Source organism: Helianthus annuus, chromosome 8 (assembly GCF_002127325.2).
Source record: "Helianthus annuus cultivar XRQ/B chromosome 8, HanXRQr2.0-SUNRISE, whole genome shotgun sequence".
NCBI classification, from domain to species: Eukaryota; Viridiplantae; Streptophyta; class Magnoliopsida; order Asterales; family Asteraceae; genus Helianthus; species Helianthus annuus.
This window is the reverse complement of record NC_035440.2, coordinates 79,055,877-79,067,717: the sequence shown is the minus strand read 5'-3', so window position 1 is coordinate 79,067,717 and position 11,841 is coordinate 79,055,877. Positions and strand designations below refer to the sequence as shown.

The 11,841-nt window shown below is 40.7% G+C and overlaps 1 long non-coding RNA gene across 1 annotated transcript; it reads left to right on the top strand.

Moving 5' to 3' along the window:
• Nucleotides 1–464: 464 nt before the first annotated feature.
• LOC110873126 lies at nt 465–1,791 on the top strand. The gene is made up of 3 exons (XR_004865085.1): nt 465–681; nt 1,114–1,247; nt 1,364–1,791. It is a non-coding gene; the product is annotated as an uncharacterized LOC110873126 (long non-coding RNA).
• The last annotated feature ends 10,050 nt before the right edge of the window (nt 1,792–11,841 follow it).

Sequence of the window (11,841 nt, the reverse complement as noted above, 5' to 3'; positions counted from 1 at the left end):
TAGAAGATCACGAATAAGAAAACTAACTTAAGTGCTATACGATATATCACGAGACGACGGATAAACTAACGGTAAACGAGTATCCTATTGTAAATCGCCACTCCCGCCGCATCGCGCGGGTAAGTGACTAGTATATATATATATATATATATATATATATATATATTACTACTTTATAAAGCATATAGGAAGGACTTCTTAAAGTCCATAAAAATTCCCTTAAAACACCCCTAAAGCATGCAGTACAAGTCTTTTAAACACTATAAAATATCACTTTCCACTTATACCCTTATTAACTCAAACAAAAACACAAAGATAATGATCCTACCGTCCATCACTTTTATGATCCTATCCTACCGTCCATTAACTCCACACGGATCATGATCCGCGCATTCACTTTTGAAAGCTGTCATACAATCCCTGCTTTCTTACAATCCCCAAATCTCATTTCAAAATTCAAATCCACAGCTCCCTTCCCTTTTCATTCTCTCTCCGATTTTGGATCTGGATGTGCTTTGTCTTTGCCTTGCGTTCACCATAAGCCAGTACTCCATCGCTATTCGAGACACCTTCTCTCAGATGGTTAACATGGTGGGGGATGGGGATGACTATTTCAGACACCTTCCTCCTGATGTAACATGTTAGAGACACCTTAGTCGCCGCATTTTCGCTTCAATTCAGGTAATATCTCATGTTTTTTTTCTATAATTCTTACTCTATTTTACTTTGATTGTGGTTCTCCTGCTTCCGATTTGGTGTTTTTCCTTGTTTAAAACCCTAAAATCGAACCAATGTTGGTAGGTTTTTGAGTAAATCGAGTCCGTACAGATGTTGATCTTTAGTTAGTGAAGTATCTGTTTAATTGAATTGAGTTTTTGTTAATTTTTGAACAAATTGGATCTTTTTTAGTTTGATTTTTTTGTGCGAATTAGGTTTTGTGATAAATTTTCAGGGGAAATGAGTTTTGTTGCTCTGGTTTTTGTTAGAACTGGAAATCGAGTCCGTACAGATGTTGATCTTTAGTTAGTGATGTATTATTGTTTATCATTCTGTATATGTACAATGGACAAATCATGCTTATCGTGTTTTTCTCTATGGATCTCCGTATTGTAGCATAGCTGGTGCTCCAAACGAATTTCACTCACAACAGTCATGCATGATATTGGTAACAGGAGGCACATCCAGAATGCAGTTTACGGGTTCCTGCAATTGTGACTGCTCTCGAGAAGGTGGAGCTCACACCTAAGGTAGTTTCCGAGAATCATTTTTTTACACTTTATTTAATTTCTATATAACTGGATTCGGAACATGCATGATAGAATGAAATTTCATTATAATGATATGCATTTTTTTATGCTTGCAGTTTCGAGGATCTGAGATCATTCAACTTCAAGATTTTAGAACTGCTATTTGAAGATATTGCAAGTGTGCATTCCAGATCTTATGTTTTTGGCCTTGAGAAGGTAACAGATGTTCATTAGACGTAGCAATTTCGACATGTTTACTTAAAATCGGGTCGGTTTTTGCTTTATTTAGACGTGCATTCTATATCTATAGGCAATGGAGCAGGCTTCAGACCAAGGCTTTATACATATTAGTCGAGTTTTAATATTGTAGATTTCTTTTTGCATGTTTTGGTTATTTTATTTTATTTTTATGGGGCTCAATAAGACCTGTAATTTAATTTCTAACTGTAACTGGTACCCTTAAAACTTCAAAAGAACTGTTGTAGACTAAGTAGAATTCCTTTTTCTTTGATTTCCTTGATCATCCAACCTCATTCATATCATGTTGATGTCAAAAAATTGATTGTTATCAAGGTTTTAGGGCATGATTTTGTTTATTACTCGGTCGAAGCTTCTTGAGTGGTGTTAATATTTGGGTAGGGATGAGCCCGGTACCGAATATACCGGTTCAGTAACGATACGGTACCGAAAAACGGAGAAAGTGGGTACCGGTACCAGTACCGAATATACCGGTTCAGTACTGGTACGGTACCTTTTTTGTTTGTGTGTAATACTTTCAGATACGTGTTAGGTTCCTCAAAGATAGTGTTTGTGTGTAATTCTTCCGACCTTCTCTCTCTCGGTGAATTTGTATCCTGCTGTGCATAATTATGGTTTTTTTTTGTTTTGTTTTTGTAGACTGATAAGGCATCAAAATTGGATGAAGCAATTGAATATATGAAGCAACTTCAGCTCAGAGTACAGGTTTTGCAGTTCTCAAAATCAAGAAATCTATTGTACATTTTGATTAAATGTTTATAGATAATTAAATATTTTAATTGATACTTAGATGTTAACTATGAGGAACGGGATGAATTTATATTCAAGGTTTGTACCACCCGCATTTGATCAGTTCGGGATCTTCGTGTTCTTTCAGGGTAACTTGATTTGTTTAAACTCAGTGTTTGATAATATTAAGGAAAAAGATTTTTGAGGGTTCTTGATTTTGTGATTTGTAGGAATCTTTGATGAATGGTGGTGGAAATGAGGGGGGTCAGCTAATGAATTCACATCAGAAATTGGTTCTTCCGGTTGATATGGACGGGAAGCTTCTATTGGGCCCAATTGATAAATGGTGTTTGCGTGTTTGCTTTTGGTTATTGGTGCAATCATGACCCGTTCTTCAAATAATGAGTTAATTTGGGGAAAAATTGTATACGGGTTCATGTTGGTAAAGATGGAATGCTATTGGAAGCTTTTCCTACCCGAAGAGTTCATTTTGGTAAAAATTGTATACGGGGAAAAATTGTCGCCACCACCGCTTCTCCACCACCGGTCTCAATCACCACCATTGAAGAGTTCTAGAGGTAATTTGAAATTGAATTGGTAGTTTTTAAATTAGGTTTTTAATCAATTTCTCTGAATTTAATTTGTTTCTATTTATTGTAATACATCAAAATTTTGAAACGTATACAGCTGTTTTGTTTAAGTAGGTTGCTGGTTGTGTATGTGTTTTATTAAAGCCCCAAATTGGGAATAAGGGTTTTTTTCAATCTGAATGTGATTCTATTTAAACGAGTCACCACCAAGCATTGTATGTGAAGTTTGACTAGAAAAAGTATTTTGACAGAAGATTATTATGTGATTAATGTTTATATGAATGTGCTGAATTGTGGCTGAGTTTTGGTTAAACCTATGAGATATTTCTAGAAGATCATATCTGCTGCTTTGATTTTTCTTTAATCACCATTGATAATAGTATTATATGTTGATTGAATGGCTGAGTTTTGATTACAAGCTTTCTTGATTTCCATTCCTGTAAGTAGTTAACATTCATGATGAACAGGAGCAATACAACTTGTGTAACACCTGAGGAAAATCCGCAACAATCTTGAATTGTCACTTCACTCTCTTGTACCTGCTTGCCAAATTTCGGGACGAAATTTCTTTCAAGTTGGGGATGATGTGACAACCCGAAATTCAAGGTCAGTGTTTTCGATTCCGTTCTTGTTTTAAATCTATTCATTCAACCCGTGATCCTGTTTAGCGTACTAGTATATGCTTGGTAGTTGTGTGATGCGTGTGTGTGTAGCGTATAATCGGACCGCGATATGAATATACTCGTTGAATTAGAAACCCGTTGACGTAAGTGATCGGACTTGTCCCAATCTTGGCGTGCAACATCAATAAACAACCGGCCCAAATGACCGTTTAGATCAGCAATCATAAGCGGCCCAGATCGGCCCAAAGCATTGACCGTCTAGCAATGTGAGTGGCCCAGTTCTTTGGTATGCGCATGGGCTAATGCAGACTCACAGAATCTTGGCCCAAAACCTTAGTCACTCGGCCCTCTTAGGTGTTATTAGATGTCTTGTATTGGCCCACATGTGTTTATTTTATAACCCCAGGAACGTAGTGTATTATCACCAAAGAAAATACATATCACATTAAACCCTATTTTCTCAACATATTGCGACGGCAGAAGTTATATCCCCTCTGATCGGAATAGCAAAGTAATTCACCAAGATTCCGGTTAGTATATGACATTCATTATGAAATCTTGTTTCAGTGTGATAGGTTTTTCATGGCTTATTCTCGTTTAGATGCTCGCATGATCAACCGATTAGAAAATGTATATGTGACCTAGGGTTATTGTTGTGGAAGTTGTGTGGATAAACTGTTATGCTAGCAATCCGTTATTGTTGGTTATTTGTTCTTGTATATTAAAGTCCGTACGCGAGATCGACTAAATGTTAGCGACAAATGTGCCATTGATATATGTTGCTGTGAATTGTGAATTATTTAGGAGTGTGATGTATGTTATCAATTATGCATATAGGATTGTCTTATGAAACATAGGTCAATACATATTAATCGGCCAGTAAGAAACGGACTGGACGTGTTATGCGTTTGGAGTCGTGATGATATAAATGTGGGTAAATTAGCTAAAGTATGTTGTTTAATTTGTTTGAACCTGAACCTGGAACAAATATGGGCTCGATCAACAGTAGGGGGTGATTACATGTACATAGTTACAATACTTGAACTCATGAATTATGAATAAAGATAACCATGTCCAATGATAATTAACACAGGTTGTTTAGATAGTATATTGTCCTGGAATAGTGGGCCGAGTTATAAGGGAGTCAAAGAGATTGTTTAGATATTCTTTTAATTCCTGGTTAAACCATGATTGAACGATTGGGGATGTTATGTCAAATATTTGGGGCTGCGTAGTGGGTAATACATACATACTAAACTGGACTGGAAGTCCTAATCGATTTCACTTAATAATTGGGCCTGGAATCCAGTGGGGCCGCACACATTGACGTACTCGGTTCGGGATACGTAGAATGATAAACAAAACAGCCTAATTAGTGGGCCTCGTGAATCAAGCAACTCGACTAAGTTATATGTGGGCTGGGAAACACCATTGGCGAGTTGATTTGGGTTATTTCTGTCGGATCGTACCAACATACAATGGTATGTTGGGCCGGTTGGACTGTTGGGTGAATTGCGTGTAATAAACACAAACTGCTAACATTTGACAATATGAAATCGTGACAAATAATTGGGTCTGGTGGATTTATGCATAAGTCTATTATATAGATTGTTTTGTGAACTGTTGACGTGAATGTGCTATAACTCAAATGCTTACTACGACATACGTGATAAAATGTGATTGGCTAACTTGTGTTCGAATATTATGTGTAACTCGATACGTGTATGATGAATTCATGAAAATTGACCGACTCTTTTAACCACGATAGGACTTGGTTAATCAACTGTGACTCGAGCTTTTAGCCTAACCGAGCAAAACCGAGGTGAGTTCACTACATTCGAGCATGCGTCCCAGTGGTTGGGGACAGTCAGTGGGTATCCCATGGGGGGATAAGTCTTTGGGTAAAAACGGGTATATTGGTTAATATTCTCACCTGTCATCTTTTGTAAGTCCCTCATCGGGTATTAGTTAGTAGCGCTACTTAGGTTTGGCACCCTCACCCCGTGCCTGTAGAGGACGGAGGTGAACTAATGACCCAGTCTGGCCCAGTACTAGATAGGAGTACGTGGGAAGGGCAGTCCGTGAGCCGTCCGTGTTTGGAATGAGATATTAACAATATTACTTGCAGTGGTTATTGAACGGTTTTACACACAACGGGTAATAAACATTTTCTAAAACTGTGAACTCGCCAGCTTTGTCTGATACACGTGTTACATGCTCGCAGGTCGTTAGGTATTCTGGAATTGGGAAGCTTGCTATCTGGGAGTGCTGGGGTGGTCATGGATCGAGGCTTTTGGATTAAAATACATGTGATACTTTGGTTTTAAACGTTATTATGAAACGATTGCTAAACAACTTAATACATGCTTCCGCTACACAACTTTTGAGAATTAATATTATGTTGACAACTTATGTGAGTAAATTAATGTCATGATTTATTTAAATATTTACCATTGGTTCAATGTGATTGGTGGCTCGAACTCTGATGCGTAACACGCCTCGCGGGGTTTCCGAAGGTGGAATTTTGGGGGTGTTACAGTTGGTATCAGAGCCACTGGTTATAGTGAACTGAGTTTTAAAACGTTTAGTAAAACCAGACTATAACCGAACAACTTCGAACCTCGATCACGACACTCAGCTCCAGATTGCAAGGTTCGTTCCTCTCTCACTTTATACATTACTTGCTTAGCAGTCACACACTCTCAACATGTGTGAACTGAAACATTTAACACCATAGTGACTTGATAGTGTGACACTACTCTCCGACTCATGTAAACCATAGAACTGTGATATCATCTGTTGTGTTGTTTGAACGGGGGGAAACTTTGAGCGCGAGCTAAGAAGCACTGAGATAAGCATGCAAATTGCCTTATTATTATGGGTGCACACTTAATAATAACGCGGGGTGCATGCAAGTCCCAGTGAGACTTATCGAGCGTAAGGAGGGTTCTGCCCTACTATGTGTGAACTTGGTAGTACGTAAATATCAGTATGATACTTGACTCTCATCTCGTTTCAACTTCTAAACCGGTTAATTCCCAACTATAGAAACATGAGTGAACGAGGACGCGGACGAGGCAACATCACCACGACACAGGCTGAGTTGACTGACCTAATCAACACCCGCGTGGCTGAGGCTTTAGCAGCCTATCAAGCTGGTACGGAATGTACCAAGCATCCTTACCCCCGTATTGTGTACACGACTTTTCACTTCCATAATGCGAGTCCCAGCGAGGTTTTTCACTTATAATGTGTACACGGCTTTCCACTCCTATTATTTGATTAATGTGACACACAACAGCCTATAGGAGGCATGGCAGTGAGTGACTCTTGCATGAACACAAACTTTTTGAAACACGCACTTTTTCACTTCTCAGCAAACTTTTACGAACCTCGATGTTAACAAACAGTGCTTGAACACTCATCAGAACGCCTAGCAAACTGTGTAGAATGCTAGGTGCTTGTGCGAACGTTCCTGAGTTGGATGTGATAGCGTTGAATGAATGGTTATTACCTTCCTCACTTGTCTTCATTTGTTTGGACCCAACACACTAACGCTCTAAACCTCGAAGTGCGATCGCTTTTGCAACACTCTTGAAACACACTGGGGATAATTCGAATCACTTGCTGGAATGATGAACAAAAGGATGAGTGTAGTATCCTACCGAGTTCAGTATTTGGACGACCCCGATTGCCAGCAACGGACACCAGCGAACTGACTTCAATCTAAAACTTAACTCTGGTCAGCGACTCGTGGGAGTCAACTGTTACAAACCAATCTGGACTTTAGAAGTGATAACAGATTTTAGTGTGGAATGTGTAACTTCCAGCACCACGAGTAACACCTTGGAACTCGGCACGAAGTGTGAAGAGAGGAACATTGTGGTGAAAGAATGTGGCGATCGGCTTCAAGCCCAAGCATTAGAGCAACAGTATTCGTGACAACCAGGTACTTGTAATAGTAGCCTACTGTATGGAAAAGGAGGTGCCTTCGGCACGTATTGGACGTTGATAAGTCAAAAACGACCACAATCACGAGAGCGAGGTCAATACGGGAGGAATCCGCCTGACTGTAACGATTGCATCGGCAGTGGTGCTCACGGAAAGGAAGTTAGGAAAATAACAACATAGTGGTTTGGTTGGGTAGTAAATCGCTTCGCCCTAATTCTGTTTAAACTTGATGATTCGCAAAAAAAAAAAAAAACCAAACATGTTATGGAACCGGCTGATGGCAAGTCAACTGCGACCGCACATGTTAGTTGGGACGCAAACTCGACCCTACGAGAGACGGGCATTCGACACCGGTCTCACTTCTACTACCCTTGGTGATTACGATGCAGTAGTCAGTAATGGTTCATTAACTAGACAAATCACTTAGACGCACCCTGTGAGAAGAAATTTAGCGTCACCTTATGCATTGAAGTACCAGAGTGGTGAGAAGGTTAGCATCATGAAAGTAATAATAGCCCCGAAAGCGTCTATGAAAGGATGATCTCGCTGTAGCAGCAACTAATTCTAGTGATCAGACTAGGGGCGATAGGATCGAGGATCCATCAATTGCTGTGACTAATCCCAATGTACAACTTGAAGAACTTTTAGACATATCGCCACAACTATTAGTCAGAAACTCGTTGATCTCACGATCAGAGGAAGCTCCGGATACTCGTACTCTTACTGTTTTGCATCAGGATGGGTGCAAGAGCAGTATAAGCCACTATGAGAACTGTTCGACAAGAAGGTTGTCAGACCTAGTTTTCGCTTTGGAAAGCCCAGATAAATCCGGGAGGATGAACTTTTTGATGTGTGCACTGATTATCGGGAACTCATCAAGGTGACAGACAAGGAACCGTTCTCTATGACCGTGTATTGACGACCCAACGACTAGTTGCCAGGAATGAGCTTTATCAGATGAAAGTTCAAGGGAAAAGATTGTTAAGGCGACACATCAGACGCAATTCAGACATGCGACTTTGTACCCATGACCTTGGGAGTAGTCATCACACCCGCAGCTTTACGTATCACGTGAACCAACCATGATTTTCGATGACGTACCGAATCTGTCCCAAAGGAGAAGAACATCACAGGCATTCTTACCTTAGAAGGACCCTGAGGGAGGAGCCATACCGTGCGAAGTCTCGATAAATGTAACTTATGGGTTCGAGAGATGTCCTTGGTGAGTCATACAATCAACGAAGCAGGGATGCACATGAATCTCGCTAAGACTCGTTTCGGTTGGAACTGATCGACACTGAAGAATTCCTCGAGGATACAACGATTACTTGGTTCCGCTTAATATACTCGCAGATTAATCACAGGGATTCCGGAGGTCGCGTAGCTTAGACCGCTCTAGTACAGCCGAGTAATGAGATTGCGAAGGACAGAACAGGAGGACGCCTTTCCAACTTTCGAATTTTAACTCTGCCAGACGCTGAGCATCGTTTTACCCAAGGGTGTGGGTAATACAGTGGTATATCATCATGTTTGAATCGGAGACCCAGATACACGCCGACGCAACACAAGAAAGTGACGACTTACGTAATGGAGTTACAAAGAAGAACATCACGACACACAACCGGTGGAAGAAATCGTGGCCTTTGGATTCACTTGGAGGCATTACTTGGACGGTACCGAACGCGTTACTTAGACCGATCACAAGGGCCTCCCGTGTACCCTGGCCACGAAAGAAGCTTTATCAGTTGATGAGAACGCTGGATGGAACTTTTGGATGATTACGACCGTGAGACCTGAACGTGCACGACCTTGCAGTTCGCTATCCACTCTGACACACCTGACCAGACTCACCTTGTTCGAAGTGAAGACCTGTTGGAAGAGGATTCACAAGATGGGTTCATGCGAGGCATGGAGAAGCAACTATTGGCAGGACGGACGGCATTCGCTACCTCATGGAACAAATGTGGATCCCACTATACAGCAACCGTATGGAACTCATACTGAGCGAAGCACACCGACTCCGATGTTCCGGTAGTCTGGACTTGATAGGGGATATTAGGATTTTAAGTCTCGTATGAATAACCGGGCATGAAGGCCCCATAATACTACATATAACTGATGTCGGACATGTGCGAGAGTCAGGGTGGAACACCGGAAACCTACTTGTTTGAACAGTAACCGGAAACACCCATATGGGAACGAAAACAAACACCATGAAATTGTCATTGGTTTACTTAAAACTCAGAACGGAACCGATATCACCTGGTGATCGTATATTGCCTCACGAAACCATCTCACTCTCTTACAATCAAGAAAACTAGCGAGTCTTCACAAGCTGTGGATGTTCTTCTGAGAGAGGCGGTCTCAGGCACGAGGTGCCAACTTCTGTTACTTCTGATATTGGAGCTATACCTGATTTATGACAGGCAATACACGATATTCTCGGCTTACGTCTAGGCATGGGCATTTCGTATCACTGTGGGGCAAACGATCAGAGTAAACGAACCATCCTTGCACACGAAGACATGCTGTGAGCATGTGTATGGTTAACTTTAGTAGAACTGGAAGGACGCTTATCCTTGGGTGAGTTCTACAGCAGCTGTTACCGTATTAGTATGCATATAACCTTGTTTGAGGCATCGTTTGGACGGTAACGCTAATCTCCCTGTTGAATTAAGATGGGGTGATAATCTAATCACAGGTCCAGGACTTGAGCTCCAAACTCTTGAAGATTGTTTAGACCGGAAATTGTTTGATGGCAACGCGTAACTGCTAGGAAAACTGATGAGCTTAGGAAACTCTGAGAGTTTGTTGTGGACGAACGTGTCATAATCGAAAGTATCACCCTAAGGGGGGGGTGCGGTACGCTATAGTAAACATGGTAATCTTAGTTTTCGACGCGTGGGAACGTTCAAATTACTAGGATGAAACGGTGACATGGCTCACAAACTCGGACTAATTAACGGAGTGGGATAACTGTCGTAATGGTATGTACGCCATGGATGTAAGACCGTGTTGTCTGATGAAACACTTATGATACCCTTGTCGGAACCTGAAGTCATCGGAACAGTTGTATTTATCAGGGAACCTAGCGAAAACACGGACTAAAGAGTCAAGGTTCGCTAGCATAAGTTGTATAACAATCGTGTGAATTTGTTAAACCTCAATACGTGGACTGGAGTTTGCATAGGAATGTAGGGATCTGTTGAAACTTTAATATCCTCAATGGTTCAAGAGGTTGAACCAACCATGGTTACCACTGGTGAATTTCGGGACGAAATTCCTCTTCAAGTTGGGGATGATGTAACACCTGAGGAAAATCCGCAACAATCTTGAATTGTCACTTCACTCTCTTGTACCTGCTTGCCAAATTTCGGGACGAAATTTCTTTCAAGTTGGGGATGATGTGACAACCCGAAATTCAAGGTCAGTGTTTTCGATTCCGTTCTTGTTTTAAATCTATTCATTCAACCCGTGATCCTGTTTAGCGTACTAGTATATGCTTGGTAGTTGTGTGATGCGTGTGTGTGTAGCGTATAATCGGACCGCGATATGAATATACTCGTTGAATTAGAAACCCGTTGACGTAAGTGATCGGACTTGTCCCAATCTTGGCGTGCAACATCAATAAACAACCGGCCCAAATGACCGTTTAGATCAGCAATCATAAGCGGCCCAGATCGGCCCAAAGCATTGACCGTCTAGCAATGTGAGTGGCCCAGTTCTTTGGTATGCGCATGGGCTAATGCAGACTCACAGAATCTTGGCCCAAAACCTTAGTCACTCGGCCCTCTTAGGTGTTATTAGATGTCTTGTATTGGCCCACATGTGTTTATTTTATAACCCCAGGAACGTAGTGTATTATCACCAAAGAAAATACATATCACATTAAACCCTATTTTCTCAACATATTGCGACGGCAGAAGTTATATCCCCTCTGATCGGAATAGCAAAGTAATTCACCAAGATTCCGGTTAGTATATGACATTCATTATGAAATCTTGTTTCAGTGTGATAGGTTTTTCATGGCTTATTCTCGTTTAGATGCTCGCATGATCAACCGATTAGAAAATGTATATGTGACCTAGGGTTATTGTTGTGGAAGTTGTGTGGATAAACTGTTATGGTAGCAATCCGTTATTGTTGGTTATTTGTTCTTGTATATTAAAGTCCGTACGCGAGATCGACTAAATGTTAGCGACAAATGTGCCATTGATATATGTTGCTGTGAATTGTGAATTATTTAGGAGTGTGATGTATGTTATCAATTATGCATATAGGATTGTCTTATGAAACATAGGTCAATACATATTAATCGGCCAGTAAGAAACGGACTGGACGTGTTATGCGTTTGGAGTCGTGATGATATAAATGTGGGTAAATTAGCTAAAGTATGTTGTTTAATTTGTTTGAACCTGAACCTGGAACAAATATGGGCTCGAT